Source organism: Coregonus lavaretus, assembly GCF_964263955.1.
Source record: "Coregonus lavaretus genome assembly, chromosome: 4".
In the NCBI taxonomy this organism is placed as follows: Eukaryota; Metazoa; Chordata; class Actinopteri; order Salmoniformes; family Salmonidae; genus Coregonus; species Coregonus lavaretus.
Genome location: NC_139991.1, coordinates 27,974,452 through 27,988,815, shown reverse-complemented (window position 1 = coordinate 27,988,815; position 14,364 = coordinate 27,974,452).

Below are 14,364 nucleotides of genomic sequence, written 5' to 3'. Positions count from 1 at the left end.
CCTTTTCACAACTCAACTGATTGGCTCAGACGCATCCAAAAATTAACTTCTAAGAAGGCACACCTGTCAATTGAAATGCATTCCAGGTGACTACCTCATGAAGCTGGTTGAGAGAATGCCAAGATTGTGCAAAGCTGTCATCAAGGCAAATGGTGGCTATTTGAAGAATAAAAAATATAAAATATATTTTGATTTGTTTAAACCTTTTTTGGTTACTACATGATGTGTTATTCTACAATGTAGAAAATAGTAAAAATAAAGAAAATCCCTTGAATGAGTAGGTGTGTCCAAACTTTTGACGGGTACTGTACATATTACCTCAATTACCAGTACCCCCTGTATATAGCCTCGCTACTGTTATTTTACTGCTGCTCTTTAATTATTTGTATTTGTATTTTGTACTTATCTATTTTTTACTGAACACTTATTTTTCTTAAAACTGCATTGTTGGTTAAGGGCTTGTAAGTAAGCATTTCACTGTAAGGTCTACCCCTGTTGTATTCGGATCATGTGACAAATACAATTTGATTTGATGGCTCTTCTTCTATCTGAATATGATTTGCATGGTAATTTAAAGTACTTATTTTGGTCCTCGACTGTACAAATCTCCCTGAGTGTGTGGTATAAACACTGGTCTCCAGGGCTCTGGATGGAGTTATTTTATATGAAGAAGCTTCCTCACAATCACAGTGGTTTCTGCATCACAACACAACATTTCCCTTCCCCAGATAAGCTAGCTATGGCATCTGTTCAGGAGCAAGTTTTGACTTTACTGACTCATAAAGACTCTTGCCTGTGTTTCTAAACTTGGCGTCCTTCGGTGAAGTATGAGGGGTTATTCGGCCTGTAAGGACAGTGAAGGCATGCTGGAATGGTGTGTGGGGCGGGTAAGTTGCTGACTGATCAGGAGAGGAGAGAGAGAGGTTGAGCACAGAGACAGAATGGGAATGGATGCAGTCTCCTGGCTGGAGAGAGAGACTGTTTGTCTGACCGCCAGCCAGCCAGCCAGCCAGCCAGCCAGCCAGCCAGCTCTCTGTCTGGGCTGCAGTCCAGGTCTGTAGCTTCAGAACTACAATGAGATTAGACAGCTCTGTTAGGACATAACACCCTGACTGGAATGGACAGCACACTTAGAGCTGAATATATTGATAAAATGGACAGCATCAGAACAGTCAGAATATAATCCTCCAAAAAGAATGGACTTGTTTGAACGGAATACTCTCAATGGGTAGAATAGAATACACATGTACGATTTTAGCCTCAGCGGTCTAGAGGGCAACAAGCCAGACTAACGTACCCTCCGCCGTCTAGGACTGTAGACATGACACAATGTCCCATTGTCACGACTTCCTCCGAAGCTGCCTCCTCTCTTGTTCAGGCAGGCTTCGGCGTTCGGCGTCACCGGCCTTCTAGCCACTGCCGCTCCATATCTCATCATTCCATTTGTTTTGTCTTGTCTATTACACACACCTGGTTCATATCCCCTCATTAGTACGTGTATAAGTGTTCCCTCTGCCCCCCCTTGTCCTTGTGGGTGATTGTTTAATGTGAGGAGAGAGTAGCTCGGTTGAGCTACGTATTTTGTATTGCCGGGGTATATTTTCCCCGTGTGCCTGTTTTGTTCCAGTGCGCCTGTTTTGCGCACTGGACTGTTTGACGTAATCCAGCGTAACTCTGTACTACGGAATAAACTCTGTATTCTGTGATTTACCCTCCTGCGCCTGACTCCTTCAAATCACCTATCACACCCATCCTCTTCAACGTCCTCCCTATTCACCTCAAACACTGTCATGGTTTTAAATCTCTCCTTAGTTCAACTCTAAAATGCATTACAGGTGCCATTGGAACCACCCAAACACTACATTTCCATCAACTGACAAAAGTGCAAACAGTCAGACAGTCCCTGAACGGAGAATTTATCATCTGACCATTAAAAGCATACAACTATCAAACTGAGTTTATCCTCAGAGGATGCTGCCTGTCCTCTCTAGTCCTTGGTTTACTTTAAGGATTCCAGACCTGGTTCCATTGTGAAGTGTACAAGAAATAGGGCTTTGCAAAAGAGATACAAATAGAATGTGATTTGATTACATGACAACTGAAAGTTCTGTTTTGTGTCGGGAGTTGAAAGCTTAATCTGACTGTCTGCTTCCTGACATCGGTCTGACATCAGCCTTGAACAGAATCGGTATCTTCAATCACAATTAACACTGTCAAGCCGTCGCTATTCAGACAAAAATTCAAATGAGACAAGAAAGAAAAAAACACCTGAAGTCTCTCTGCTAACAAATGTAATAATTAGGGCAGTTAGTGTTTGAAGTGGTTGTCAGACGTTCCTGTCTAATTATTTTTCAGAACTCATTAGGAAGTTTGAGTTTGCTGCATCTGAAACATTGAATACTCTACCTCCTCGCTAAGAAGCACCTCAGCGTCTGTGTTCTAACAATGAATATGTCTGTGTGATTGCTTGCCTAAACAATATGAAAAGTGAAATGCCAAATCCTCAAAGAAGCAAAAAAGTTCCTGGATAAACAGCAAATGCAAATCAAGCAGTTAAGAGAAGAGTAGTACCCACCCAAAGTGACTATGCATACTTGACTGATTACAGGATCTGATGAAAAGCTGCCCCAGAAACCGATCTTACAATTATTGACACAGTAAGAGCTCCCGTAATGGGTCCCAGGAATGGACCCCACTCACTTTAAGTGTGTTTTCTGGTTCTTTTTGGAGACATTAGAATATTTGTTCTTTGTGCTTCAGGAGGCATCCGACATCAGGAGGCATCTGACTCCCTAGACTCTCATTAGTGTGGCTGAGGAGGCTGTTTTTCCACAGAGAGCAATTAGAGACATGTCTCAGGCTCCTCTGTGAGTCCGCACCATGCCTCCACGCCACAACACTACCCATCAGACCCAGTATCGCATTGGAGGCAGCCTTGGGTCGCATCCAGCCCACCATGCTAGCCTAGGACTGTGTGTGACTCACAGGAAAATGTTACCCAGCCTGCAGCCACATAAAATCCCTGATAAAACCCATCACTGGACCGGACGCACTGTAAAAAGCAAAACAACACTTGATTCAACATACAATTGTAAAGCAACCAGTTGAGCAAACTCACAATCCTATTGCATCTGGTTGCCTTACAATTGTACGTTGAATCAACATTTTTTTTTCAATGTGGACCCCCAAGTGAGAGAGAGGAAGGGAAGGAGAGACAGAGAAAGACAGAGAAACACAGAGAAAGACAGAAAGACAGAAAGAGAGAAAGAGAGAGACAGAGAGAGACAGAAAGAGAGAAAGAGAAAGAGGGAATATAGAGAGAGAAAGAGAGGAGGAAAATAGAGAAAAAAAGAGAGAGAGGGAGAGAGAGCGAGAGAGAGAGAGAGAGAGAGAGCGAGAGAGAGAGAGAGAGAGAGAGAGAGAGAGAGAGAGAGAGAGAGAGAGAGAGAGAGAGAGAATGTGGATGTTAGGAAGATAGAAGCGCTGTGGGGTTTCGACTTTAAACTGGTGGGAAGGGAACAGACTGCTGCTGGTGACAGAGAGTTAGAGCTCAAGACAAAGAAACTCTCACATTCACCTGCTGTATGTGTATACAATACTTACAACCACATGAAAAGTAAATATAGAGAGCTTTTGGAATTAATCTGAAAGAGGGATTTCGGAACACACGCACACTCCTCAGACACACACACACACTTCAAATCAAATCAAATGTTATTTGTCACATGATTCGTAAACAGGTGTAGAGTAACAGTGAAATGCTTACTTACGGGCACTTCCCAACAATGCAGAGACACACATATTTAATAAATAAATAATAATAACATGAGTAACAACAACTTGGCTAAATACATGGGGTACCAGTACTGAATCGGTGTGCAGGGGAATGAGGTAATTGAGGTAAATACTGTATGTACAGTACATACAGGGAGGGAAAAAAGTATTTGATCCCCTGCTGATTCTGTACGTTTGCCCACTGACAAAGAAATGATCAGTCTATAATTTGAATGGTAGGTTTATTTGAACAGTGAGACAGAATAACAACAAAAAAATCCAGAAAACGCATGTCAAAAATGATAAATTGATTTGCATTTTAATGAGGGAAATAAGTATTTGACCCCTCTGCAAAACATGATTTAGTACTTGGTGGCAAAACCCTTGTTGGCAATCACAGAGGTCAGACGTTTCTTGTAGTTGGCCACCAGGTTTGCACACATCTCAGGAGGGATTTTGTCCCACTCCTCTTTGCAGATCTTCTCCAAGTCATTAAGGTTTCGAGGCTGACGTTTGGCAATTCGAACCTTCAGCTCCCTCCACAGATTTTCTATGGGATTAAGGTCTGGAGACTGGCTAGGCCACTCCAGGACCTTAATGTGCTTCTTCTTGAGCCACTCCTTTGTTGCCTTGACTGTGTGTTTTGGGTCATTGTCATGCTGGAATACCCATCCACGACCCATTTTCAATGCCCTGGCTGAGGGAAGGAGGTTCTCACACAAGATTTGACGGTACATGGCCCCGTCCATCGTCCCTTTGATGCGATGAAGTTGTCCTGTCCCCTTAGCAGAAAAACACCCCCAAAGCATAATGTTTCCACCTCCATGTTTGACGGTGGGGATGGTGTTCTTGGGGTCATAGGCAGCATTCCTCCTCCTCCAAACACGGCGAGTTAAGTTGATGCCAAAGAGCTCGATTTTGGTCTCATCTGACCACAACACTTTCACCCAGTTCTCCTCTGAATCATTCAGATGTTCATTGGCAAACTTCAGACGGGCCTGTATATGTGCTTTCTTGAGCAGGGGGACCTTGCGGGCGCTGCAGGATTTCAGTCCTTCACAGCGTAGTGTGTTACCAATTGTTTTCTTGGTGACTATGGTCCCAGCTGCCTTGAGATCATTGACAAGATCCTCCTGTGTAGTTCTGGGCTGATTCCTCACCGTTCTCATGATCATTGCAAATCTACGAGGTGAGATCTTGCATGGAGCCCCAGGCCGAGGGAGATTGACAGTTATTTTGTGTTTCTTCCATTTGCGAATAATCGCACCAACTGTTGTCACCTTCTCACCAAGCTGCTTGGCGATGGTCTTGTAGCCCATTCCAGCCTTGTGTAGGTCTACAATCTTGTCCCTGACATCCTTGGAGAGCTCTTTGGTCTTGGCCATGGTGGAGAGTTTGGAATCTGATTGATTGATTGCTTCTGTGGACAGGTGTCTTTTATACAGGTAACAAGCTGAGATTAGGAGCACTCCCTTTAAGAGTGTGCTCCTAATCTCAGCTCGTTACCTGTATAAAAGACACCTGGGAGACAGAAATCTTTCTGATTGAGAGGGGGTCAAATACATATTTCCCTCATTAAAATGCAAATCAATTTATGACATTTTTGACATGCGTTTTTCTGGATTTTTTTGTTGTTATTCTGTCTCTCACTATTCAAATAAACCTACCATTAAAATTATAGACTGATCATTTCTTTGACAGTGGGCAAACGTACAAAATCAGCAGGGGATCAAATACTTTTTTCCCTCACTGTATAGGTAAGGGTAAAGTGACTAGGCAACAGGATAGATAGTAAACAGTACAAGCAACGTATGTGATGACTCAAAATAGTTCGTGCAAAAAGGGTCAATGCAGGTAACTATTTGGTTAACTATTTAGCAGTTTTATGTTTTGGGGGTAGAAGCTGTTCAGGGTCCTGTTGGTTCCAGACTTGGTGCATTGGTACCACTTGCCGTGCGGTAGCAGAGAGAACAGTCTATGAATTGGATGGCTGGAGTCTTTGACAATTTTTAGGGCCTTTCTCTGACACCGCCTGGTATAGAGGTCCTGGATGACATGGAGCTCGGCCCCAGTGATGTACTGGGCCATACGCACTACCATCTGTGGTGCCTTGTGGTCGGATGCCAAGCAGTTGCCATACCAAGTGGTGATGCAGCCAGTCAAGATGCTCTCAATGGTGCAGCTGTAGAACTTTTTGAGGATCTGAGGGCACACACATACACACACACTCCTCAGACAAACACACACCAACGCACACATACACACACACACACACACACACACACACACACACACACACACACACACACACAAACAGACACACACCTCAGACACACACTCACACACCACAGCCGAGGAAGGCATCAGGCACCCAAGAATGCTCTCAGCTCACACTGCTGAGACGCTACAATTTGTTCTGCAAAGGTCACCTCTTACCCAAGACACTCTGTCTCATTGCCGCTAGGAGACAAAGGTCGGCCCTGAATCACTCTTTACCACAAACATAAAACAATCAGAGGAAAGCTCAGATCTTTGGCAAATAATTGCCCTCTTATGGAGTGCCCTCTTAATGTTCAGTTTATTATTCCTTTGTAGTCCCATTATTAAAGTGAGTGAGTGAGTGAGTGAGTGAGTGAGTGAGTGAGTGAGTGAGTGAGTGAGTGAGTGAGTGAGTGAGTGAGTGAGTGAGTGAGTGAGTGAGTGAGTGAGTGAGTGAGTGAGTGAGTGAGTGAGTGAGTGAGTGAGTGAGTGAGGAAGTGAGTGAAAGAGTGAGTGAGTGACTCAGTGAGAAAGAAGAATAGAATAGAGTGATGGAGATGTAAAACATTCTCCATACAAGAAGACACTCTGAGTGAGAATGTTCTAATGATGACACTGATAGTAAAATAATCCTGACTAGGATGCTGGGGGTTTAAAAGCTTTTAATAATGAATGACTAACAACTTGCTGCATAACTATTTGCTCTAAAAAGCTGACATTGTGGCTCCTGCATATATATATATATATATATATATATATATATATATATAGAGAGAGAGAGAGAGAGAGAGAGAGAGAGAGAGAGAGAGAGAGAGAGAGAGAGAGAGAGAGAGAGAGAGAGAGAGAGAGAGACTAGCAGATAAGAACATGTGAAAGCTTCCAATCCATATCCATATGTCAAAGCAGCATAAATTAGCTGGCAATTAGCTGGCAGTGAACTGTCAGGATACCACAGGGAGGAAATCTGCATCCCAAATGGAACCCTCTTCCCTATGTAGTGCACTGCTTTTGACCTGGGCTGATAGTGGGCATATAGGAAATAGGGTGCAATTTAAGAAATAACCCATGGCACAGCTAGGCCTCCAGAGGGACTCATCTCAACATCTCATTATAGGATCAAAATGTGCAGCAGAATGTCAATTTCTGCCTCAATGTCAATGGCTCTCGTTTGCATGACATGGATTGGTAGGCTGTATACACTGAGTATACCAAACATTAGAAACACCTTCCTAATATTGAGTTGCACGCCCCCCTACCTGGATGTCCTTTAGGTGGTGGACCATTCTCAATACAAACGGGAAACTGTTGAGCGTGAAAAACCCAGCAGCATTGCAGATCTTGAGACAAACCGGTGCGCCTGGCACCTGCTACCATATCCCGTTCAAAGGCACTTAAATATTTTGTCTTTCCCATTCACCCTCTGAATGACACACATACAGACCACCATAGTCCCTGTGCCCAAGAAAGCGAAGGTAACCTGCCTAAATGACTACCGCCACATAGCACTCACGTCGGTAGCCATGAAGTGCTTTGAAAGGCTGGTCATGGCTCACATCAACACCATCAACCCGGAAACCCTAGACCCACTCCAATTCGCATACCGCCCCAACAGAGCCACAGATGACGCAATCTCAATCGCCCTCCATACTGCCCTTTCCCACCTGGACAAAAGGGACACCTATGTGAGAATGCTGTTCATTGAGTACAGCTCAGCGTTCAACACTATAGTGCCCACAAAGCTCATCACTAAGCTAAGGGCTCTGGGACTAAACACCTCCCTCTGCAACTGGATCCTGGACTTCCTGACGGGCCGCCCCCAGGTGGTAAGGGTAGGTAACAACACATCTGGCACGCTGATCCTCAACACGGGGGCCCCTCAGTGGTGCGTGCTTAGTCCCCTCGTGTACTCCCTGTTCACCCACGACTGTGTGGCCAAGCACGACTCCAACACCATCATTAAGTTTGCCGACGACACAACGGTGGTAGGCCTGATCACCGACAACAATGAGACAGCCTATAGAGAGGAGGTCAGAGACCTTGCAGTGTGTTGCCAGGATAACAACCTCTCCCTCAATGTGATCAAGACAAAGGAGATAAATGTGGACTACAGGAAAAGGAGGGCCGAACACACCCCCATTCACATTGACGGGGCTGTGATGGAGCGGGTCGAGAGTTTCTAGAGTTCCTAGGTGTCCACATCACCAACAAACTATCATGGTCCAAATACACCAAGACAGTCGTGAAGAGGGCACAACAACGCCTTTTCCCCCTCAGGAGACTGAAAATATTTGGCATGGGTCCCCAGATCCTCAAAACGTTCTACAGCTGCACCATCCTGACCGGTTGCATCACCGCCTGGTATGGCAACTGCTTGGCATCCGACCGTAAGGCACTACAGGGTAGTGCGTACAGCCCAGTACATCACTGGGGCCAACCTTCCTGCCATCCAGGACCTATATACTAGGCGTGACAGAGGAAGGCCCAAAAAAATTGTCAAAGACTCCAGTCACCCAAATCATAGACAGTTCTCTCTGCTACCGCACGGCAAGCGGTACCAGAGTGCCAAGTCTAGGTCCAAAAGGCTCCTTAACAGCTTCTACCCCCAAGCCATAAGACTGCTGAAAAATTTATCAAATGGCCACCCAGACTATTTGCATTGACACCCCCCACCCCCTTTGTTTTTACACTGCTGCTACTCGCTGTTTATTATCTATGCATAGTCACTTTACCCCTACCTACATGTACAAATTACCCCCGCACATTGACTCGGTACCGTTACCTCCTGTATATAGCATCATTATTGTTATTTTATAGTGTTATTTTATAATTTATTTTTTACTTTAGTTTATTTAGTAAAAACCTAACTCTATTTTCTTAAAACTGCATTGTTGGTTAAGGGCTTGTAAGTAAGAATTTCACGGTAAGGTCTACACCTGTTGTATTCGGCGCATGTGACAAATAAAATTTGATTTGATATGATTTTGACATACACAATCCAATTGTCTCAAGGCTTGAAGCTGCAATATGTCACTTTTTGGGCAACCCGACAAAATACACATAGAACTGTGAGTTATAGATCTGTCATTCTCATTGAAACCAAGTGTAAGAAGCGGTATACTCTCACCTGTGAGTGCTGTAAGAGGGATAGACTAATTCTAGACAAAATAGGTCTCATTCTAGACCATCCACTCTAGTCAAATTGAGCTCCAACAGTGACAGTGAAAAGATCCCTGCTTGTCTGCAAGGAAAGAATAACCCTGTGACTGTTAACCACTTTTATCTTGCTTTTACAGTGAGGGAAAAAGGTATCTGCTGATTTTGTACGTTTGCCTACTGTCAAAGAAATGATCAGTCTATCATTTTAATGGTAGGTTTATTTGAACAGTGAGAGACAGAATAACAACAAAAAAATGCAGAAAAACGCATGTAAAAAATGTTATAAATTGATTTGCATTTTAATGAGGGAAATAAGTATTTGACCCCCTCTCAATCAGAAAGATTTCTGTCTCCCAGGTGTCTTTTATACAGGTAACGAGCTGAGATTAGGAGCACACTCTTAAAGGGAGTGCTCCTAATCTCAGTTTGTTACCTGTATAAAAGACACCTGTCCACAGAAGCAATCAATCAATCAGATTCCAAACTCTCCACCATGGCCAAGACCAAAGAGCTCTCCAAGGATGTCAGGGACAAGATTGTAGACCTACACAAGGCTGGAATGGGCTACAAGACCATCGCCAAGCAGCTTGGTGAGAAGGTGACAACAGTTGGTGCGATTATTCGCAAATGGAAGAAACACAAAAGAACTGTCAATCTCCCTCGGCCTGGGGCTCCATGCAAGATCTCACCCCGTGGAGTTGCAATGATCATGAGAACGGTGAGGAATCAGTGCAGAACTACACGGGAGGATCTTGTCAATGATCTCAAGGCAGCTGGGACCATAGTCACCAAGAAAACAATTGGTAACACACTATGACGTGAAGGACTGAAATCCAGCAGCGCCCGCAATGTCCCCCTACTCAAGAAAGCACATATACATGCCCGTCTGACGTTTGCCAATGAACATCCGAATGATTCAGAGGAGAACTGGGTGAAAGTGTTGTGGTCAGATGAGACCAAAATTGAGCTTTTGGCATCAACTCAACTCGCCGTGTTTGGAGGAGGAGGAATGCTGCCTATGACCCCAAGAACACCATCCCCACCGTCAAACATGGAGGTGGAAACATTATGCTTTGGGGGTGTTTTTCTGCTAAGGGGACAGGACAACTTCACCGCATCAAAGGGACGATGGACGGGGCCATGTACCGTCAAATCTTGTGTGAGAACCTCCTTCCCTCAGCCAGGGCATTGAAAATGGGTCGTGGATGGGTATTCCAGCATGACAATGACCCAAAACACACGGCCAAGGCAACAAAGGAGTGGCTCAAGAAGAAGCACATTAAGGTCCTGGAGTGGCCTAGCCAGTCTCCAGACCTTAATCCCATAGAAAATATGTGGAGGGAGCTGAAGGTTCGAGTTGCCAAACGTCAGCCTCAAAACCTTAATGACTTGGAGAAGATCTGCAAAGAGAAGTGGAACAAAATCCCTCCTGAGATGTGTGCAAACCTGGTGGCCAACTACAAGAAACGTCTGACCTCTGTGATTGCCAACAGGGGTTTTGCCACCAAGTACTAAGTCATGTTTTGCAGAGGGGTCAAATACTTATTTCCCTCATTAAAATGCAAGTCAATTTATAACATTTTTGACATGCGTTTTTCTGGATTTGTTTGTTGTTATTCTGTCTCTCACTGTTCAAATAAACCTACCATTAAAATTATAGACTGATCATGTCTTTGTCATTGGGCAAACGTACAAAATCAGCAGGGGATCAAATACTTTTTTCACTCACTGTACAAGAAACGTCTGACCTCTGTGATTGCCAACAAGTGTTTTGCCACCAATTACTAAGTCATGTTTTGCAGAGGGGTCAAATACTTATTTCCCTCATTAAAATGCAAATCAATTTATAACATTTTTGACATGCGTTTTTCTGGATTTTTTTGTTGTTATTCTGTCTCTCACTGTTCAAATAAACCTACCATTAAAATTATAGACTGATAATTTCTTTGTCAGTGGGCAAACGTACAAAATCAGCAGGGGATCAACTACTTTTTTTCCCTCACTGCATGACAGTAATGACAGGAATGTACATGTATACTGCTGACAGTTGAAAGTACAGCAAACAGCACGCTGATACTATACAAGCTCTAAGTATTTCAAATGCCACCGCTGTCGTCACTGTGAACAATCCAGTGGTAAAGAACAAGCAGTATTTCAATCCTCAACCTATAATATTTGCCTCCACGGATCACATAAGACTTTATGAGTTCCAGGTCACATATGCTCTAACTAACTGCTCCCATGCAGCTCAGTTACTATCAATCACTGTGTGGCAGCATCTCCATCCATCTCCCCTGAGACAGATAGGGCTTGACTCCATAGTGATGCCTAGATCCCATGCAGACTTCACAGTTTGACTGTATGTTGATGCCCTGATAGATCCAATGCCCTGATAGATCCTCCACTAAGCTGCCGGTGCCATTTGGTTTACCCCACACAGGTGTCACCCAGCCAGGCTAATTGCACCATCAAAGCAGAGAATACCGGCACTCCATGGCGCGAGGCGGTGTGAGACTACTGAACATGCTCAAGGCGCCGGGGTGAAAGCAAGACCCTCTCAGCAGTTACCACGGTAACAAATTGATCTGACCTCTGGAGTGGAGACACCCGTCAGACACTTTGATGCATAAAAATCTATTCATGCACCACGCTTTAATCCATTCCCTTCTCTCTCCCTCTCCCCCGAGACACACACACACGGGCGTACACACATATGCTCGCAAGACCACAAACTCGCGCACGCAGGCATGCACACAGAGTTACAGGCACACATATACGCACACATGCAAGCACAAACATACACACCCCCACACACACGTCACACTCACAAACACAAACACACATACAAAACTCTTCCCATTAACATGGAGGAGGTAGGCAGAAAAATGTGCACAACTTTGATAGAGAGCAGGAGCCATGCTGTGTAAAGGTGTGTGATGTCACAACAAGTCATGTCCATTGAGGATAAGAATCCCCACAGATAAATTAGTAACACCTCAAGACATTACATTCCAATAGGAGAGGAACAGTCAGAGTATTAAGTGACCCTGTTTCTATTTTAATATAGATATGAGGCTCATGAGGCTCATATACATTACAATATAAATAGGGTAACTTTATCCCCCCCATAACAAATTACAATCATGGAGATAGATACATAAACAGTACATAAGACACACACAAATATAAATGCAGTATTGACATAATGAAGTTGATTGATGTGGATGTGTGTTCCAGACCGTTAAACCACTTAGGTTTTACCAACCAGTAGCAACGCAGCCTGCGAAGGAACAATTGACATAAGGTCATCACAGTAATCAAACTAATTGGCAACACCACCATAAAACTAATTGAGCGTGAATGCCAATCATGATTATGTAATATTTCAATGCCTGGCAGGGGTGAATCAATCAGACCTCTCTCTGTGAACCCACAGCAGACTGGCTGGCTGGCTGGGGGGATGTTGATATTTACACACACACACACACACATGCAGGCACGCAGGCGCACACACACACACACACACACACACACACAATACACACAGGGTCCCTGACCTACCAGCTCTCACCGTCTCATGTCAGAATTAGACGTTCATCCATGTTTCTCAAATGTCACATTTCGAAGTTGTTCCAAATGTCAAATTTCAAAGTGTTTAAGGTTAAGTTCAGGCTTTAACTCAAAATTCTTAAGGTTAGGCATTAACTCCGAATGGCTACGGTAAGGGTTAAGGTTTGGGATTGGCTTAAAACAAAAATATAAAAGACTTGCAACCTTTGGAATCAGAGGCAGCTGCTTACGCCCGTCCACAACACCCTAGCAAAACCGAAACCTACTTGAAGGTAACGGCACTCACTGTTGCCTCTAGTGGCCAGTTTCCACGTCATCTCCCGACGTCCTCAGACATGGATGGACGTCGAATACTGACGTCTATCGCGGGTGACCTGGCTGCCCTGACTGGGGGCACATTGTTGATATTTACTCAGGTCAGGTGACAGGTTGTTGTAGTTGTTTTGTCCCAGCCCCAAAAAGCCAGTACTTCCATATGTGTCATTTAGGACAGACATTTAACAGGTGTTTAGGTGGTTTGTTCTAACTGGAGACTTTAGGTCAAGTTTGCCAGGCTGCTACACCTCAACCAGTGACAGCAGCATATAGTGTCACCCTCAGGGATACAGGAGCAGTGTACAAGAGGAGAGTAACTCCACACTGCCACCAAGAGGTGTGGCTGTGTCATTGAACTATTTTGGTAGAGCTCTATAGCTGTCACATGGATGCATCAGTTCTGTTTGCCGTGGAGAACCAACTTCTTACAACATATAAGAACATCACCTGAAATCTGTCTTGAAATTCCTCTTTCTCTCTCTCTCTCTCTCTTTCTCTCTCTCGCTCTCTCTCTCTCCCTGTACCCCTCCACATACACACGCGCACACACAGCAATACCCACACACATGCACGCACGCACACACACCACGCGCATCACGCACACACACACACCCACACACACATCACAGATCCACACACACACCAGTGTGAGTTGCTTATTCAGGACAGAGAGTTTCATTTTTCCTCCCAAAACCTGAGAGCCATCGATAAGGGATTTTACAGAGAAGACAGCAGGACAGAAAGGGCTGAGCACACACACTCCTCTCCCAGTAAGTACCATACAGTATCTAATCTAACCCAGACACTAAGGGACCAATGACTGCAACAGCTTTCTAAGGATTAATACTACACTTTATTTCAGGGTAGTTGCATTTAGAAATGAATATTGAATAAAGATTAACCGTTTCTCTTTTCTGGATCCAAAATTAGGTGCTTGAATTGAGAAATATTATGCTCTCGATAGGAACAGAGGGTCATACAGTAAATGAGGCTACAGTAGCATTAGCCTGATCTGATTTAAGCAGTATTTTATATCTGGAGGATAAATAACTTCATTAGCTTGGGTCTCATTCACAAAGAACTTACAAAGCAACACAAAACAACTACATGTTGCAGTTCACGATCAAAAACGATTGACCTCCAGAATCAAATCTGACAATTTGACTGGTTCGTTTTGTGAGAAACACTGCTATACTTATTGGACAAACAGCTCTGTTCAGAGTCAGACAGAGCTAAAAAGCCTTGCAAAATCCTTTCCCGGCCAATAGGGAATTGAGCTCACTCTGCAAA